This window comes from Bacillus rossius, chromosome 13 (genome assembly GCF_032445375.1).
Source record: "Bacillus rossius redtenbacheri isolate Brsri chromosome 13, Brsri_v3, whole genome shotgun sequence".
Taxonomy (NCBI): Eukaryota; Metazoa; Arthropoda; class Insecta; order Phasmatodea; family Bacillidae; genus Bacillus; species Bacillus rossius.
Genome location: NC_086340.1, coordinates 30,705,152 through 30,723,743, shown reverse-complemented (window position 1 = coordinate 30,723,743; position 18,592 = coordinate 30,705,152). Strand labels below are relative to the sequence as shown.

General features: G+C 40.2%; 1 protein-coding gene across 1 annotated transcript in view; it reads left to right on the top strand.

Moving 5' to 3' along the window:
* LOC134538615 (cadherin-related tumor suppressor-like) overlaps positions 1-18,592 on the top strand; it is a 54,136-nt gene that overhangs the window by 32,484 nt on the left and 3,060 nt on the right. The window lies entirely within an intron of this gene.

Below are 18,592 nucleotides of genomic sequence, written 5' to 3'. Positions count from 1 at the left end.
GCTTAAGGGGAATATCCTCGATCCTTTTCCTTCCCGCTTCCCCATACCCATACCCCTCATCTCCTCTCCTTTCCCGGATGAAACATTGGCGAGGGAAGTCCGCTGGTATGCGGTTTAGGCCGGTATTCCAAAACACACGAATAAAGGTTGAACAACCACCTGTTTCCCAACCGTATTCCGAGTGCACGATAGGACACGGCCAGGCCCTCAATTATTAAGGGGAACGGACTGTGGTGTCCTGAATCCGAGATGCCGATCTGTTGCCCAAATTCCGCGCGTGCGCAGAGCTCGCTTGTTCTTTTGTTTCCCTCCGGAAGGCGGACCCGCGTCTGGCGCCGTTAACTCGTATATAGTCGCGTTCGTGATCATCGGGGGACGTGCCAAGCGCGTTTGTGTGCCAAATGAATTTTTAATGGTAGCGAAACCATCCTGGAATACATTTTGTACACTTTGATGGTCATAACAATAAATAATCGCAACATAAAAAATAATTGAGAAAATTAGAAAGACGATTCTATTTTTGTGCGATGATCCTGTTCCCTCTAGTATGTTTGCCATAACAATTGCATCGAATGATGCGAAACGTCCGCTGTGTGCGCTGGAATGTTTGGTACTGCTGGGTTGAAGTTTCGACTAACTGGTCCGACTAACTGGTTCGACTAACAGCTTCGTGATGGTGAACAACAGAGGATTGTAATTGTGCTAAAATTCCAAGTGTGGGAACAATCTGGTATTGTAAGCTGTGCGGGCCGTTCCAACGGAAACCTTTAGACACATGCAAAGCGTCTCTCTCTTGGTTGAGTAAGTGACACTGCTCGGCGAGACAGATTATTTTACTTCCACAAAATATTGTATAGGACAATGTAGGAAACTCAGGCCTGCTAACATGGGCGAAGCACGAGACACCTTATTACAACGATCCTAGCGGCGTAAGCTGTAAGCAATCGCGAGCAATTGCAATTTATGTACGATTTAATGGGTGACTTTGGCCACCGTTTGGGTGTCTATTCTTAAGTTGGAGTGAACTGGTTAGCTATTGGATAGCAAAACAAACGGTGGCAGTATGAAAGCGAGAAGAACTCGCTAGGAAGAATCTTGAAGATGCCATCATGTAGCGAATATTGCTACACAAACATAATACCAGCACATATGCAAGAAATTAGCGCTAAACTTCAATATAACCAAAAATTGTTTACTATGCAGCTAGACAAGGGGGTTGTTTATTAAGTATTAAAATATTGTAAATATTAAAAGATTGTATACACCAATTACCTTTCTTCTTACCTCCATGACTTTGGCACGGGTTTCATCTGTATTCTGGTGCATTTGCTTATAACCTATTTACGCATTACATAGCAATTAAAGTGAAATAAAAACTCAAAAATCCCGCACTAACAACATTGTTTACATCGCTAGTTACATCACAGGCCACCAGGATCGCTGGGAATCACTTGTCTCGCGGATTTTCGACGACTTTCCTTTAACATACTACAATATTGAGTTTCACTTTTTAATCATATGCCTTTTTACACTAAACATTTTAATTATGTACCATCGTAAATTATTTGACGTTTTAATTTTTTTTAATTTTAATATTTATCGACCTTTAAAAGACTTTAAGATATCATTACAGTTGAAGTAATTCTGAAAACACTAACTCAATAATAAACGCCAATTATTTCACACGAGAAACTATTTGTTGCAGCATGTCACTATTTATTTCAGGCATTCCATTAAATTTTGTGCAATGTTCGAACAGACCTAAAATATAAAAATCGATTTCTAAAAAATTTTTTGTTGAAAAAGGCATTTGAAACGAATTGGTAACTCAGGTTCTGTCTCATTAGAAGTAAAAAAAAAAAATACATTACACTTTTGACGAAATACAACAAGAAGATGCAATTTTTCCCTAAATTGTCATTTAAAGTTTCCCTTTACTAGATACAATAATTCAATTTGTTTTAAAGTTTCAAATCTGTTTCACGATCTTACAAGAAAAGTAATTTTTCTGACACATTACAAAGTTGCATCTAAAACTTTAGTGCTCTATAGCAGAAATTCCACGTGACTTAAATCGTACGTGTTAATGAACTGAATTCAAAATATTAAATTAAACCAGTATTGGAAGACGTGAAGTGGCAAGAGCCACGATTATTTCGGGGATTTGATGGGTAGCAATTGAGACTTGAAGCATATAAAACAGTTGCTTTTACGATGATTGATAGAACAGTGCTGTTGGTTACCCTGAGCCAGTTATAAGAAAGGAGAAGTAGTTACCCCATCACGCGTAACCCGCAAAAAGGGCATGCGTCCTTGTCATCGATCAACGAGCATTCTTTAGAAAAGCTTACATCTTGTCTCCCGGTACACAGCATTTGGATGGAGTAATTCCGCGAATGGAACGTAAGTCGCACGGAACGGGATAGTGTAACCACGGTGCTGCCATCTGCGGTGGATTGCGCGAACTGAAGTTCACACAGGCAAAGGTATAACAGTATAATCTTAACGATTTAATGAATTTTAACAAAATGGGCAGCATTTTAATAAAATTCCTTTGTCGGAAATCAGGTCTAAAGCTGACATTTAGTATTATTTTTTTTTCAAGTCTTTCGCTGTAGGTATATGTAGTTCAAAATTTCTGTCTGCAATAGTCGATAGTCGACGTAGCTGCTCGGGCAAGGAATTCTAGCGGCGGGTGCGGGAACTACGCGTGATTCGCGTCGAGAAATGCAGTTAATACCGCAATTTCCGTATACTCATTACGCTCGGCATTATTTAAAAAAAAAAAACAAAAAAACTCTACGTTAAATTTCGTGTTGAAGTTTCGTCATTAAAAGTGCGTTTGCGACGTTACAACACATGAATTCGCTCGTTACCGAGGTTAGAGATTTTTTTTTTTTTTACGTAGGCGAGTTGAGTCTAGCCCGGAGAGACGGCGTGATGTCCGCGGAGGCTGGAGCGCAGGAGTGGAGCGAAGGTCAGCGCGCAGAGGTGCCCTTCTCCCCCCCCCCCTCCCCTGGATTGGCGGCGGGGCCGTGACCCGACCTGGGTTACCAGCGCGGACCTCCGGCCTCGTGGGGTCCCTGGGGGGAGGGGGTGGGGATTCCAGGGTACTGCGCGTGCCAATATGTACGCGTACTGGAGGTTAAATTGGAGATACCATTGCATTTGTATTATGAACATAGCTGCCAACCATTACGGATTTTCCGTAATTATTACGGATTTAACACCGAATTACGGAATTACGGAACATCGCTGGTGTATTACGGAAACGAGGCGTTGTGCTGCACGGAGACGGAAAAAATTCAGTTTCTGCTGTGCGGTTTCGTGAACGCAGTTCGAATACATCGCGTGGTTGCGCAAATAACGGAACTAGTATGTGTGCGCATGTACTATTGAAATTAGTAGATTAATTCTCGTGTTTTCAAATAGTAATGGGATGGTATTACGTCCGTTGTACGACAAAACTAGTACATATTCTCGGACTTTTCGTTTTTCGGCTACTTACATCACGATAATTTTTGCACGGTACTTTGGCTAACCTGTGTTTTAATTTTTTTTGAAAGCCATTTTTTTCATCATAGTGTTTTTGTCTTTCTACAGACGTGAAATTTTTTTTAATGTTTTTCGATAGTGTTTTGTTCTTCAGTGCCGGTTGTAGAAATGAAGCGTGTGACAGAACAAGTGTTTCTGGGGGGAAAAAAAGAACGCAATTCTTCAGAACTTTCGACTTAAACTATTCAAAAGAATGGCCATGCTTGTCGTCTTCAAATGTTTTGGAACACCACGCGTTTTGTAATGTATGCACGTGTGACTTTTCGATTGCACATGGTGGAAGGGATGACTGTAAACGGCATATTGAATCAAAGAAACATGCGGAACATTTTATAGCCATGACGATTAATATATCTATATCGTCGTTTTTTTCGCTACATCTGAAGAAACGAAAGTAACGAACGCAGAGTTATTGTTTACAAGTTCTTTTGTTTGTCTTCTGTTGTTTGTTTACAAGGAAGTTCTAATCCAACCAGGATAAAAGAAGCAAATAAAAAGACAGTTGTTCACAAGTTTAACTTTGAATACTTTGAATTGAAGGTTCAAACTTTCCAGTAAAATTATTGACATTTCTTACATATTCAGATGAATGTATTGTTCAAATAGTTTTTTTTTATTCATTAATTTGCATTGTATTCATATATACCTATAGGCCTATATTTTTCATTTTTTTTTTTGCATTTTATTTTCCTTGTTTTATCTTGTATGTGTCATAATTCCCCAGGAAACATTTATCGTGCATTATTTACGCGTACTTTTTTTTCTTCATATAATTGTCATTACTGATGGGTGTGATTTGAGGTTGGCAGCTATGTATGAAGATTCGTTTCGGACTTTTCATACGTATAAAAAAATATTACCTAACCGGTAATAATTTGATCTAATTTTCTTCCGAACAAACTTAAACTACAGTCGTTAATAAAAGCAGGCTATAACAGCTGATACAAATGTAAACAAACAACCGCCATATTGGTATATGAAATTCAGAAAAAAAAAAATGCCTGACGGTTAATTTCTGGGGCGCAACTCAGTAGGTCGAATACTGCCACTATATAAAAAAACTATGCTTTTGAGACATGCCAACATAAAATATTAAGTTTTAAATATAAATAAAACATAGAAATTTTTTTAAGCATGACTTAAATAAAAAAAGTATTTTACAAACATTAATAGTTCAGAATTGAAGCAATGGTGTATTAAACGGAATGGCGTATTAAGTATAATGGTAAACTATTATACTTAGGGAATTTTTTTGACAGTGTTGAATTATCTTCGTATCAATGAAATGAGCATTGCTCTCCAAGTTCACATGTGGAGGCGTGTGCAGGTGTGTATATTATTTTGCAATTGAAACTGGAGTTTTTTTTCAACACTCATACTTTGCGGTTATACAGTTTTTAAGTTTTTAAAACAAAAGATAAGGCACTTTAACAAAGTGTTTTGGTTGTTATATATTGGAAAATAGATAGTCTGAAACGTTTTTTGTTGGTAAATGTTCCCAACAACGTACGACAAAACAAAAGTCAAGGTAGCCAACATTTTCTTTCGAAAAGTTAACGACTTTTAGGTAGTTAGGTTGCCGATAAATGCCGCACAGTTGGCTGATTTCCAAAGAAAATAAGAGCGTTAGTTATAGCATTGAGAGGCGACTCTTAGTCTTCCTTGCTCTGTCTCGATAACTGCCAGAGCTTTGCGTGCCTTCGACGGTCGCAAACTACCCTTCAAGTAGAACCGCATGTGAATCGGTTATTTCAGAAACATCGTACAAGTTTTGCCACATAAAAAAAAACTTACAGCAGACACTCCTCAATATTTATCCCGACATTTTGCGTTTTTAAGCTCGCGTCAAAGTCTCTCTAAATTCACAGACACGTAACCAAGGGAATACTGAATGAAAGTGTGTGTGAGTGTGTGAGAGAAAAACAGTATTGCAATAAGAATTTTAATGATATTTTATTATGGTTTAATTAAAAACAATATTTAATGTATTGTGTTAGTATTTAATCATATTTTTTTTACTTTATATGGTTTTTGTTAGTACTAAACTTGTATGTTAAATTGATGGGTGATTCATCAGTAATTACTATAATTTGTCATTTGTTATTATTTAATTTCATGTTTGATTCCTAGATACAACTTATACGTTGTTTGTATCTGGTGGTTCAGTTAACGAAAAGGCGCACACGCCTTAACTGCCTGAAATGAAAGTCGAAAAAATGAATTATTGCGGCATAAGTCACTATTTTGGCTTCTTTTTTTTAGTTAAGGCGTGCAGAGCTCCAGGTGTTGACGCGCCATTTGCAAATCACTTGAGGTTTACTGTAAGTGTCTGACTACAAATGGAATGTATGATTCGTTGCATGTTTCTATAATAGTCTCGTTCCATGTTTTCGTCTATAACGTGTAATTTTTTGGACAGTGAAAAAAATGCTAAAAGGGATGTTTTCCGGGATATTTATAGGTATGAAAAATGAAACACGCAGTATTGTAAGCGGTATACAGTTAAATGGTCGCCGCTGCAAGTGTCTTAGAGGCGCGCTACCGAGGCGAAGACTGCAGGGCAGTCCTGTGCCTGACGCGTAGAGGCGAATATGCGTGTGATGCGCGAGCCATTGTCGCCCTTAGCGGCCCCGCGCTTCTGGACCTCGTGCACCGACCAGACGGCCACGGGCACATAATAACAATTTAGTGCAAATACAACTTAAGTTAAATAGTTATGCAGATTCTTCACTAAACAGTAAAATATAAAATTACCTCCATCTATCATGGCAACTGCCAAGTGACATTAACTACGCAGAATAGATGTATAAAAATATTGATATATTGTAACTTTTAAATTATTTATTGTGCAATTTCTTGTAGCTATTTATGAAAAATACAAAGCATTATGGTATTGGTTTAAATGTTTTGTGTGTTTTAATTTCATTGCAGTTAAATATAGTTGAATTAGTTGTTAGGGATTAGGAGTTTATTTCAGAAATCATAAAGTCAGCTTTTATTAATAAAAAAAAAGAAAACTGAGAATTGTTATCTTTTCTAACAAAAACGCAGTTAACATGCAATTACGATGAAAAATACAAACAAAATGTATGAAAATGTTCATGCAACAATTACAGTGAATTTTTTTTACTTCCTGAAAAAGTACTTTTCAGTGACTTATGTTGTTTCTGGAATAAGATATTCGTATTATAATTTTTTTTGTTGACAAATGCCATTTCCTGTTACACTGCATTTCATAGAGAAACCTCAATAATTGACACAAGAGATGAATACGCAAACACACAGGAGAAAAAAAACTCCTCGAAATAAGCTGATGTCAAAAGTTGGACGTGCAGATCTCACGGAGGATTCCGTGGGAGGAATCAGTCAGACTTGATATCACATCACAGACGAGAGCAAAGACGACGAGACATTTGCAACAAGATCAGTAAATAAAGAAGACAAAACCGACCGCAAACGGATGGACCAAGCGGTGACACTAATAATACATTCTAGACAACACAGAGACTCGCATACGAACTCAGCGATGTGACTAAGAAGTGTAAACAGCAATGGAAAATGTAAAAAAAAAAACTTAAAACTTTTTCTCTACTGCGCAAGGATGAACTAAAATAATGGAATAATCTTATCAAATTAGTGCATTGTCATCGGTCCTCGATATATCTACAAAGTTTGAATGAAATCTGGTCGTTTAAAGTGGGTCAAAATCGCACCCAAAAGAGTCGGTTACAAACATACAGGTGAAGCTAATATAAAGCGTGTAAAAAACGTTAAGCACTTTTGTTTTCGCATATTCATTTAATTTCTTACCAGGCTAGACTCAACTTGCCTATACACGATCAAGCCTTTTCGTAATGCTTATTGGTCGATAATGAGGTCACATCCTTCGGCGGGTTACACGTGATTGAGTAACCATGTCTTCTGCTTGTTTGTAACTGGCTACAGGCTCTTCGAGGGGGAGTGTCAAGAGCACTGCATTCCAACCATCAATGTGAAGCCAGAATATATATATATATATATATATATATATATATATATATATATATATATATATATATATATATATGCGTGCGTGCGTGTGTGTGTGTGTGTGTGTGTGCGCGCGCTTTGCTATCCATACTATCCGTGACATAATCGTGATTAAGTGTTGAGTAAAAAATACTCATAACTAAGTACGTGCAAAATTCGTGCTATTACCAAGCGGAAGCCTAGATTGTAAATGCTAGTATCCGTAAATGACCAACGTAATTGGATACCAGGCTGTTTACCGTGGTATCAATGTCTACACTGTTAAAAATGATTTTCTTAAAATTACGAAGAACTCTGGTTAAAAAAACAACAGGGATCTTAATAAATTTTGTTTATCTTCATATTTTTACAGGAGAGCTACTAATATAAAAAATACTTAGACTTTTAACAAAACATATGAAAACAAGATACAACAGCCAAAACACTCCGGTTTCTTTCACGTGTGTGTTTACCTTGTTAACAACTAAACAGAAAACTCGGAATTCGGAATCTGCAGTAGTTTCCACACAGAAAAAAACATTTTCTGTACTATTACAAAAGATTCCTATGGAAACCAATTACCAAGAAATAGTTTGTAATACGACATGAAATTTATTGTAACTTTGTACAACACATGGCTATTGTTATTTTTGGAAATGTGAAATACGTTTTTCGAGATAGTACTGAGTATTTCTTACGAAATTTGATGCTTCAATTTATATTTTAATTGATCTCTCGATTTAATCACGATGTTTTGTAACCATGGAAAACAAATCGAATATTCAAACATTGGACTTTATTTTGTTTTATTTTGCGTAATTTATCATGTGCGTATTTAATATTGAAAAGCCATTCGGGGAACGGTTTACAAAAAATAACTTTAACCAACGTAGGTACAGGGACAACACAAAGCACGGATATCCGGGTAAGAATCCGGACCCAGCATCACTGCGAACACAGTTGTTTTTCGTATAAATGTGTACATTCACAAATATCTGTGAATTTCCACGATCGTTTCCGTTGCCATCGCTGTCTCTCCTCCGCGCGAGGCCCCCGTCTCGTGTTCGTCTCACGAGCCCTTGCGCCGGCCCGGCCAGCAGGAATGACGGGTTCCAATTCTTGTTTTTATTCTTCCTGCTCCTCTCTCCTGCCTTCTTTCCCTGGGCCGATTATGTAGAGCAGCCAGGCCCCGGCTGGCCGCGGGCCTCGTTCCTCGCATTCTTCCCCTGCCGGGTGGTGGGGTGGGGGAGGGGGGAGCGCGCGGATTCACGGCCCGGGTCCATCTGCACCGCGGGGGTGAGCGAACCAGCGTACTTGCAGCCTCGCGTGCCAGTGCCCGCTCACACCGCTCCGGCAGTAGAGGCTGGGTCACGGCTACTCGCGGTACTTTCAGGCAGCTTTGGTCGGCATCCCCCGCCTGTCCTCCCATGTGCCCGCCTCGTCACAGGGCTGTGTGTGTGTTGGTGAGGCGACGCTCGCCGGTGCTTCTAGCGCGGTGTCGCCTCTGGACTGGCGCGCAGTCTTCTCGTCGTGCATAGGACAACTACTGTGAAATTTGAGCGGTGACCGTAACGTTATATGGCCGAGAAATGAAGATAAAGGTGTTATGCAAGCCCTTTAAGTGCTTTCAAGAGTCTGTACCGATTGTTGTATGCCTAAAAATTACTCTGAAAACACGCGTTTTAGGCATTTTAACGCTTCTAAAAATACAGCTTAAAAACTTAATCCGAAATTAAAAGTACTTTTCGGGCCTCAGCGAACTCTTAAATGCTATTCGTAAATAGGCCCCACTCGGATATCTTGAGTAGTTTTGAAATCGCGTTGTTTTTCCTGAAGCTCTGCACACCGTGTGTGTGCCCAGGTAGGCGGGCCCCTTAAGGGTGGATTGGGAGTGGCTTACAAACATTACAGAGCAAGTAATATTCAGACAGAGCTGTCAAGGGATTACTCCATCCCCCTTTGATCAGGAAGGTGTTAGAGCCTCAGTAAGAGACCAGACTAGGGAAACCAGCATAGTCATCACCTTAGCGCCCTACCTCACTCAGCTAACCAGACAGTTGGCTGTGTCCTGAGCCCTTAGACTGTATCAGCACTGCTGGCGCCTTCCCCGATCTCCCACATCACGCTGGGACCCCTCAAAACACCCAGTGAACCTGTGGTCCGGTGGAGGCCTATCCAACCTCTGCTACTCTGTTAGCTGTCCAGGCTAGTACCGGAGCTGTGTCGTCGCTCACCACGTCGACTCCGCATCGGGCTAGGGAACCCTTGGAGCCTGCTCCAAGCGATCGGAGTCTGCCACATGTCGGCCGAACGGAAAAGTAGGGAAGAGCACGTTAAACCGTCATTGAATCATTCTGCAGAACGACTGCGGTCCTGTCCGCCTGAGTCGTCGGCATTTGGTGTCCGAGGCAGAATCCAAGTGGACCACTGAAGGGCCTCTCAGCACCGCCAGTGCTCACCAGTGCGAGCTCTGCTGGGGGGGAGGGGGGGGGGGGGTCCTCGACATCCTCAGCTGTCGTGGCAGAGGTGTCTGGTGATGTGCAGGCAACCACAGGGGTCAGCACTGCCGGGCCGTCAGGTCATCGTGTCCCAAAGGCACTGGATCGCTGCGAAAATCCAAGGGCGAAATAGTACGGTGTAATTGTTTTGTAAATGGGACAGAAATATTCGTGGAAAATTTCATAAATTTCTAAATTTTTTACATTTTACTTGAAAAGATCAGTTTCACTACAAAATAGCGTTTTCGCAGTATTACTGGATTAGGATCCTTACCAGGGCATTTACGTTTTGTGTTGTCCCAGTGCCTCCAGTAGTCAAAGTTATTTGCAAACCGTTACTTGAATAGCTTTCCAGTATTAACTACAAAAATAATAAAATAAATCCTATTATTGTGTATTCGATTAACTTTTCCATGGTTTAAAAAAAATTATGCTTAAATGAAACATCAATTCAAATATAACATAATGCGCCAATTTTCGTAAGAAATACTGTTTTATCTGGAAAACCATAGCCATGTGCTGTACAAAATTGTAGTGTTACAAACTATTTCTTGGCAACTGGTTTCCAAATAATGTGTTCGCCTGTGCTGTCACTGTGGTGTCACATCGCTGGGTTCTCCTGTGTTTGTCTCTGCATTGTCGTATTGTCCATTTTATAGGTGTATTATCATCGTTGGGTTATTCTGTTTGTCGTTGTGTTGTAAGGTCGTATTTTTGTCTTTATTCGCTGTTCTTGTTGCTACTGTCTCGTCGTTGTAAGTCCTCTGTGTTCGTCTGCTCTGTAATCAATGTTTTGACTAATTCCTTTCACGAAATTTTGTGCGTTGTGTATGATTTTTAATATTTTGACATCGCCTTATTTATTTGGATTGTTTTCTGTGTATTTGCATATTTATCTTCTCGTCTGTGATTGAGGTTTCTTATCAACAATGGCCTATGTTGAAAACGACATCTGCATTCAATCTTCCCCGTTGCCAGTACATTCAAAGAACGGAACAGAAGTGTCTACCGAGCCACGACGGAGTACATTTAGGGCTGCGCTCTGAAACAAGGGCTGAGGAATAAATCACCGGTGGCCGCACCCGGGTCGCAGCGGGGTAGTAGTTACAAAAACCGTAAGTTACAATTAGTCAGATTATCAAGGCACCAAATACTCTCCATGCGAGTTAATTGTTGCTAGGCGCGTGATAATTAGTGCTTGGGAAACGGTGCAATCAGGGGAACTAACAACCACGCACAAACGGAAGACGTCTGAGGAAAATAAAAAAGAGTTTTTTTTTAACGTGCGAACGAACTTTTTCAAAGAAAAATAATGGGCGTGTGGACGCCCGGCGCGTTAGAAGGGAAACTTCACAGTCAGAGGGATAGGAAATTTGTACGGCAGACTAATACGTGAAACATGTGTACAAGCTCGGGCGCAAATCCATAGGACTCACAAGGGGGCGGTGGAAATCCGCGTATGAGGGGGAAGGGGGAGGGGCGTGGCCCGAGAGTTTAGCGCGTGGGTTTCAACTGACACAAGTCACCCTCTGGATAGCGTGCTTGTATGTTGTATATACTGCCCATATGTTGGCCTGTATGCATGCAATAAGCAGAAAACTTCAAAAATACGGGAAGTTTTCCATGAAGCACAGTTTTGACGTTTACATTTATCAACCCCGTTTAACAGTCACGATTTAGAAAGAGCAAGCGGGCCCCCTATAACTCCCCCCGACTTTCCGACAACACCACATATTAATGTCACTATGTCCAAATATTTTTGATACAATTTAGATGGTAAATAATACGATCTATTTGCTGTCATTTCATTTTTAATATATCGCAAGTTGGATAGTACGCGAAAAATACAAGATTTTTTTTTAAATTTTACGAAATGCATGTATGTATCTTTCAATACAAATAATTCAGTTCATCTGCCCTCCAACATTTGTTTTTGTTCTAACACGTATATATATATAGTAAAAATTACTCTGCCGGTTTAGCACACCGCCCCTCCCCCCTCTTTTTTTCTACCCCTCCTGGGACCTGGCCTCTGGCCAAATTATTTCCATTAGTTGTTTAAGGCCGTTTATCTTAAAGCCCTTATCTTTTAAAAATTTTGTTGTTAAAAATTTGGTTATCAGTAATTTATTTTTGGAATCTACTTAGTTGCTTATACTTTTTAAAGCTTTTTTATTGTTTTTAAAAGTATTTAAAAGTTTTAATGTAATTTTTATTTTTGTTTTTATTTTAGTTTTTATAAGCTTTGGTCTTATTAATTTCCGTTTACCTCTATTGAACTTATAAAGCTGGGGAGTGGCGAACGAGTGTGTCAGCACTGGGCGGTTTTTGCGACAGTTGGCATCACTTCACTGGTCAGCGCTTCGGTGCCAGAGAGACGTGTCTGCGTGTGTGCGAACCACGAGGACAGCACGGGGCTGGTTGTTCGCCTATGCCGAGGCAGTCAGCCTGGAACAAGCGTGCGTGACGAGTGCGTGACGAGTGCGTGACGAGTGCGTGACGAGTGCGTGACGTGTGCGTGACGTGTGCTCGCGAGCCGCGGGTTTTGTGGACTCGGTGCTCCGACGGAAACTTGAAGCCCGTTTGCTCCGTTGCGGGTTCAGGGAACTTAAGACTTAAATGGGTTTAAATTTTAAAAATTTTAATACCTTTGCTATAGCTAACGAGCACCTCGTTCAACATTGACGAGAACCGTAAGGACTTTGATCTGGTGTTTTTGCTGATGCTGGTTCAAACGTTTGCGCTGACGTTAACAGGATTGGTGTTTTGTGCAAGTATAAAGGCTATTTTCGGACGCATTATACAAGTTTCTGAATTGGGTAAATGTTACGAGTTCCTTGTTTTTGGTTTTGCTTCCGGTGGTTAATGAGAACTTCGGTAGATTAATTTACGAAGTTTTCCACGAGCAATTTAACACTTGGGAAAACGTCGACACCGTAAAGTGAAGCATAAATAATAAGAGTTTGTATATTCTTTTGCGCTCGCGGCAGGAATGTCTTGGTCGTAAAACGAAACATTTTGGAAGCTTTAAAACTGACACCGAAGTTTAAAATGAAGTTTTAAATACGTTTTTCTAATTGGTTCGCGCACTCCCCAAATTGGTGTAGGACGTTGCGTTATAAAATTTATAAAAATTATAATTCTGAAATGTATATATTTTTTAATTGTAAAGGTTTATTAAATGGAGCTCGTCCTTTGTAATTTTTCAACTGCCTGCAGTTTACGACTAAAACCTTGGTATAGATTTTATGCTATGTATATTTGCAAATAAAAATACTATTTTTTAGAGTATTTAGAAGTAAATTATAGTTGCATCTTGTATCAGCAATTGGATTATGATGTTTGAAACCATATTACTTTTTTTTTAGTTTATACATTTTAATACATTTTTAAAGAAATATTTAGTAAAATAAAATTGGTAAATGATGATGGCTAAAGTTGTTTTGATTTTACGAAATACCCACTTAGACCCAGTAAATTGATAAGTTGTCTGCTATTTTCTTTTTCTTTATTGGGCTCGACACTTGGCTAAGTTCGTGTAGAGACATAGAGACATTTTGCATTTTTTTTTAAGATTCTTTGAATATCATTATTTGTGGAACCAGTCAGATGTTGAGATTGTGCTAGCTACCTTGTGAAGAAGGTAGTTACTACAAACTCCCCCCTCCCCCCTTTCCAAATCAAATGCGGCGCCCAGGGCATAAACCCCGTTTTCCCCCTTCTAGTTATATCCCTTTTATCAACTGGGTGCCTACTATCAGACAGTAAGCGTTTGGATATATTTGGAGATAGCGGGCTGTGATTAGTTCTCCATGATTGCTTTGAAATGTGTTTCTTATAAAGCCTAATGTTTTTTAAAACTTTTTTTTTTTTCAAAAAAACATAAATTACGTTTGTAAGTTTAGCTAGAATTCCCACAAAAAACGCGCGCGCGCGCACACACACACACATACATACATACATACACCAATGCTGGAGTACACTAGCAATTGTTTAAAGTCAGTCTTCCCCATTGCAAGAATCGATCAAAGAAAGAATATTCGCGCTGAAAATGAAATGTTTTGTTGATTGCAGTGACTCTAAAATTCCGCAACACGCTTTTTTTTTTTGTGTGTGATGTCGAACAAGGTGATGAAATGGGAAAAATATCGACTCGCCTCGCACTCTAGAGTACGTAGATTCAAATTCCGCCCGGCAATTTTGGTTTGTGAACAAATTCTCTCTCTCCCCGCCCCCTCCGTTTTGGCTCTCCGAAATCCCTCCAGGAAAACTCTTTCGTATGACCGTTTCCTCCCCTAGTTTTCGGATGTATTCGTCTCTGATGAACGTTTTGTTTGACGATAAGTAAGATAAAAATTTCAATGAAAAATAGGTATTGGCTTAAACCAGCATTATTCTAAAACTGATGTACGAGTCTTGGTAAAATGAGGTGGCCCACAAAATTTTCTGTTTTCCAAGTATTATTTTTAAAGTGCTCAATTAAAACGTGTGGGATTCATACTCCTTCCGCCAAACATAATAATACAATGAGAAAAAAAACCATTATTGACCTCAGGATGGTTGTTCTACTTATGTTTTTTTATGACGGCAAAAAGTAATATTTAGTTCAAAGTTTTCATATAAAAAACACCAATTGAATTTCACAATAACCTAAGGTTGAAGTAACACTAATTGTATAAACCCCATAACCCTTTTACGACGTAAAATCCTGTCTGCAACACTGATATTTGGTACTTTCCTACTTTTTTTGGTTGTAAATAGAACAGTTTGGGAATGCATCCTACATGAACTACTAAGGGGTGATGCGAAAGGCAAAGAAAGTCCCATTGACATGGACCCCTGACAGTGTCAAGGCCTTTGAGAATGCAAACCTAGCCTTGCCCAAGCCACTCTGCTTGCCTATCCCATTTCGACAGCACCTTCACTGTTGGGGCAGCCTTCCAACAGCTTGTCCAAGGTTCATGGCAGCCGTTAGCGATCTTCTCCAAGAAACTCAACCCCACTCAACAAAAATATGGTGCCAACGATCGGGAGCTACTAACCATTTATTTAGGGAGCCAACAGTTTCACCATATAGTTGAAGACAGATATTAACAGTGTATACAGACCACTAGCCCCTCTTTTTTGTTTTCCAAAAAAACCTTGCAAATAGATTCTGGTCTGCAGCTACAGAAGGTATGCTTGTCAGATTCCCCATTTGAGATCTACTACGATGTCTCCACACCAACAGCACGGCCCTTCATCATAGCCCCGTTTGAACAGGTTGCATTCAACTTATTTCATGAACTGGCTCACCCAGGCATCAATGCATCTGTACGGCTAGTCACCCAAAGATGGCCCTCTATCAAGCTAGACTGTCGACAATAGGCCTACCATGTCAGCGATCCAAAATTTCTCGTCACTTTTCAGCCCTTATTGGTTCCTTCGTTCCACCTTCCTCCCGTTTTGACCATGTCCATGTCGACATCATGGGAACCTTGCCAATTTCACAGGGCTACCGTTATAGAAGCTTCACTCGGTGGTCCGGGGTAGTTCCAGTAGAAAACGTTGAGGATACAACCTTAGCCTGAGCATTTTACACCACCTGGATCCACGCTTTGGCACTCCACTGCGAATCACCACCGACCAAGAGCGACATTTGGAGTCCTTTCTTATTCAGGGACCTCAGTTATCCGACGGAGCTGGCTCGCTTTCGGACACCACCGCTTTTCATCCTGCCTCGAATGGCATGGTGGAGCGGATGCGCAGACATCTCAAAACCGCCATACGTTGCCGTCTGACAGAGCACTGGGGGCACGTTTTACCTACATGGCGTGTGGTTCTCCGTGCTTCTGCGGCATATTTGGTATACGGGCGACCACCACGCCTACCTGGCGAGTTTCTCGTCGTCCATCCTAGACCACGACAGCTAGAGGCCCCAGGCCTCAGCCAAGAGCTTTGACAGCATTTAAGTGACCTCAGACCTGTTGGCGGCACAAGACACAATAGACCAACGACGTTCGTTTTCAATGATCTAGCAACTTCCGCCGATGTCTTTGTTCGCCACGATGGTCCAAAATGGTGCTTGCAACCTCCTTATGAAGGGCCTTTCTCCGTTGTTTGTCGCACAGCAAAAACTTCGACTCTCCAGATGCATGGTAGGCAGATTGCTGTTTGCATGGCTCGCCTCAAACCTGCATACACCATTCAAGACATCCTTCCAGAGGACCATGCCATGACGTGTCCTGCCGCTGGAATGGTCGCTTCAACGAATCGCAATGATGTCGGCATCGTGTCTCCCCAGAGATCCTTCCGCCACGTCCTCTTCCTTAACCCCTTCAAGGTGGTCTTTCGTGACTTGTGCGCAAATCACTGGCAGGGGGGGTGCTGTGGTGGAACACGCCGAGTCTACAGTGTTGCGATCAGCTGGAGCTGCCAAGCCTGTGTGTGTACACCCCTGGGCGAAGAACTCGTCGCGCCCTTCAGGTGTTCCATTGGCCCGGCTGCCGAGGGGATTACAATCCCTCCCTCCTTCTCCTGTATGGGGTGTTTCCTGGCCAGCGAAGACACAAAGTTATTTGTAAACCGTTCCCTGAATCGCTTTCCAGTATTAACTGCACACATAATAAAATAAAATAAAATCCATTGATTGGAATATTCGATTATCTTTGCCACGGTTTTTTTTAAAATACATATGCTTGAATGAAACATCAATTAAAATATAAAATAATGCGCTAATGTTCGTAAGAACTTCTCAGTATTATCTCGAAAACCGTGTTTCATTTTATGCAAAATTAACAATAGCCATGTGTTGTACAAAGTTACAATATCCTTCTTGTACAATTACTAACAATTTCTTAACATCTGGTTTCCAAAGGAAACTTTTAAAATTATAGACAATTATTTTTTTGTTCTCTATGCATTGTGCTACCGATGATTCTAAGTCAGAGTTCGTGGCGGAAAAAAAAGAGAGAGCGAGAGAACGGACCCTACTTGGCTGAGAATATCTGCATGTATAATTCTATTACCATACAAAAGGCCAGATCCCGGGCTGACGTCACCATCCGCGGCGAGACAGGCTGACTGACAGCCTGACAGCCGGATGACATGCTCGTTAGGCCGCGGCAGAGACCGCCCAACGCCGGGAGCCCAGGGCTTCTTGAGCGAGTTGGCGACACACGATGCAGCCGCCATCATCAGGGAGCAGTTAACTTACCTGCTGGGTAGCTGGGTACCTACTGAGCAGCTACCCAGTAGGTAACTGCTCCCTGATGATGGCGACTGCAATGTCGACCGAAACGTCGGTGAATTATTCGCCAAGGACACGGCTACAACCTAGAAGCCAAGCTACTTCAGACAAAGCCTTCGAACATTATTAATAATATTAAGTTTTATTATTATAATACTGGACGTAGTACGTACTGGAAAGCTATTCAGGGAACAGTTTACAAATAATTTTGACTATTGGAGGTACTGGGACAACACATCATAAATGCTTGGTTAAGAATGCAGACCTAGTATTACTGCGACCTTTTTTTTGTAGCGGTAGAGTTTCATGAATATTTACAAAAATAATAGTATCGAGTCTATCGAGTTCCTTTTTATACGAGCCGACAGAGTGCAATTCCCGGGTAAGACTTGATTGTTGAAACATCTCAACATATTTAATCTTGATTCTGTTTACTGGTTAAGCGAATCAAGAAGTGACGTGAAAGAGTTTATACTGAAGATAAGTTAGAAAAATTGTTACTTGGAAAAATGATACCACTGTCAAACTGAAAACCAATAAAATAAATTCTTAAGAAACCAGTTGCCAATAAATAGTTTCTAATACTACAAGAAATATAATGTAACTTTTTACAACACATGGCTATTGTTATTTTTGCATATATGAAATACGTATTCATAACGAAAAATGGCGCATAATTTTATAATTAATTTTTGTTTCAAGTAAACAAGATTTTTTAAACAATGGAAAATATATTCGAATATTCAATAATTGGACTTTATTAATTTTATTTTCCTTATTATGTGCGTAGATAACCTTGGAAAGCTATTCAGGGAACGGTTTACAAATAAATTTAACTATTGGAGGTACCTACTCGGACAACGCAAAGCATAAATTTCTGAGTAAGAACCCACTATTTTGTAGTGATGCAGTTTTTTTTGTAAATGTACAGATTTACAAATAACTTAAATTTTACATGATTTCCGTTCCATTTACAAAAAATAAATTACAGTGTAACTCATTTATTCGAGACACTTTTGTATTTCATTCCTTGTAGTTACTATCACGTGAGAGCTTTACCTGTGAAATATACACGATCGTTCCCTCGCAATTTATGTTTTGTCTCTGATTCCTCGCCAGATATTGATTAAAAAATCGTCTAACGGCGGTGAAAAAAAAGAAGCCAAATTAAGCGTTGAGATTATGATCGCTCGCGTGACCTTCCAAATTTTTTTTTTAAAATCAAAACTTAGTGAAAATCTGGCTAGAGACTGTGTGATCCGAAAGCAAATGCAATAAAGGTAACGAAAAAACACTGAAAGTC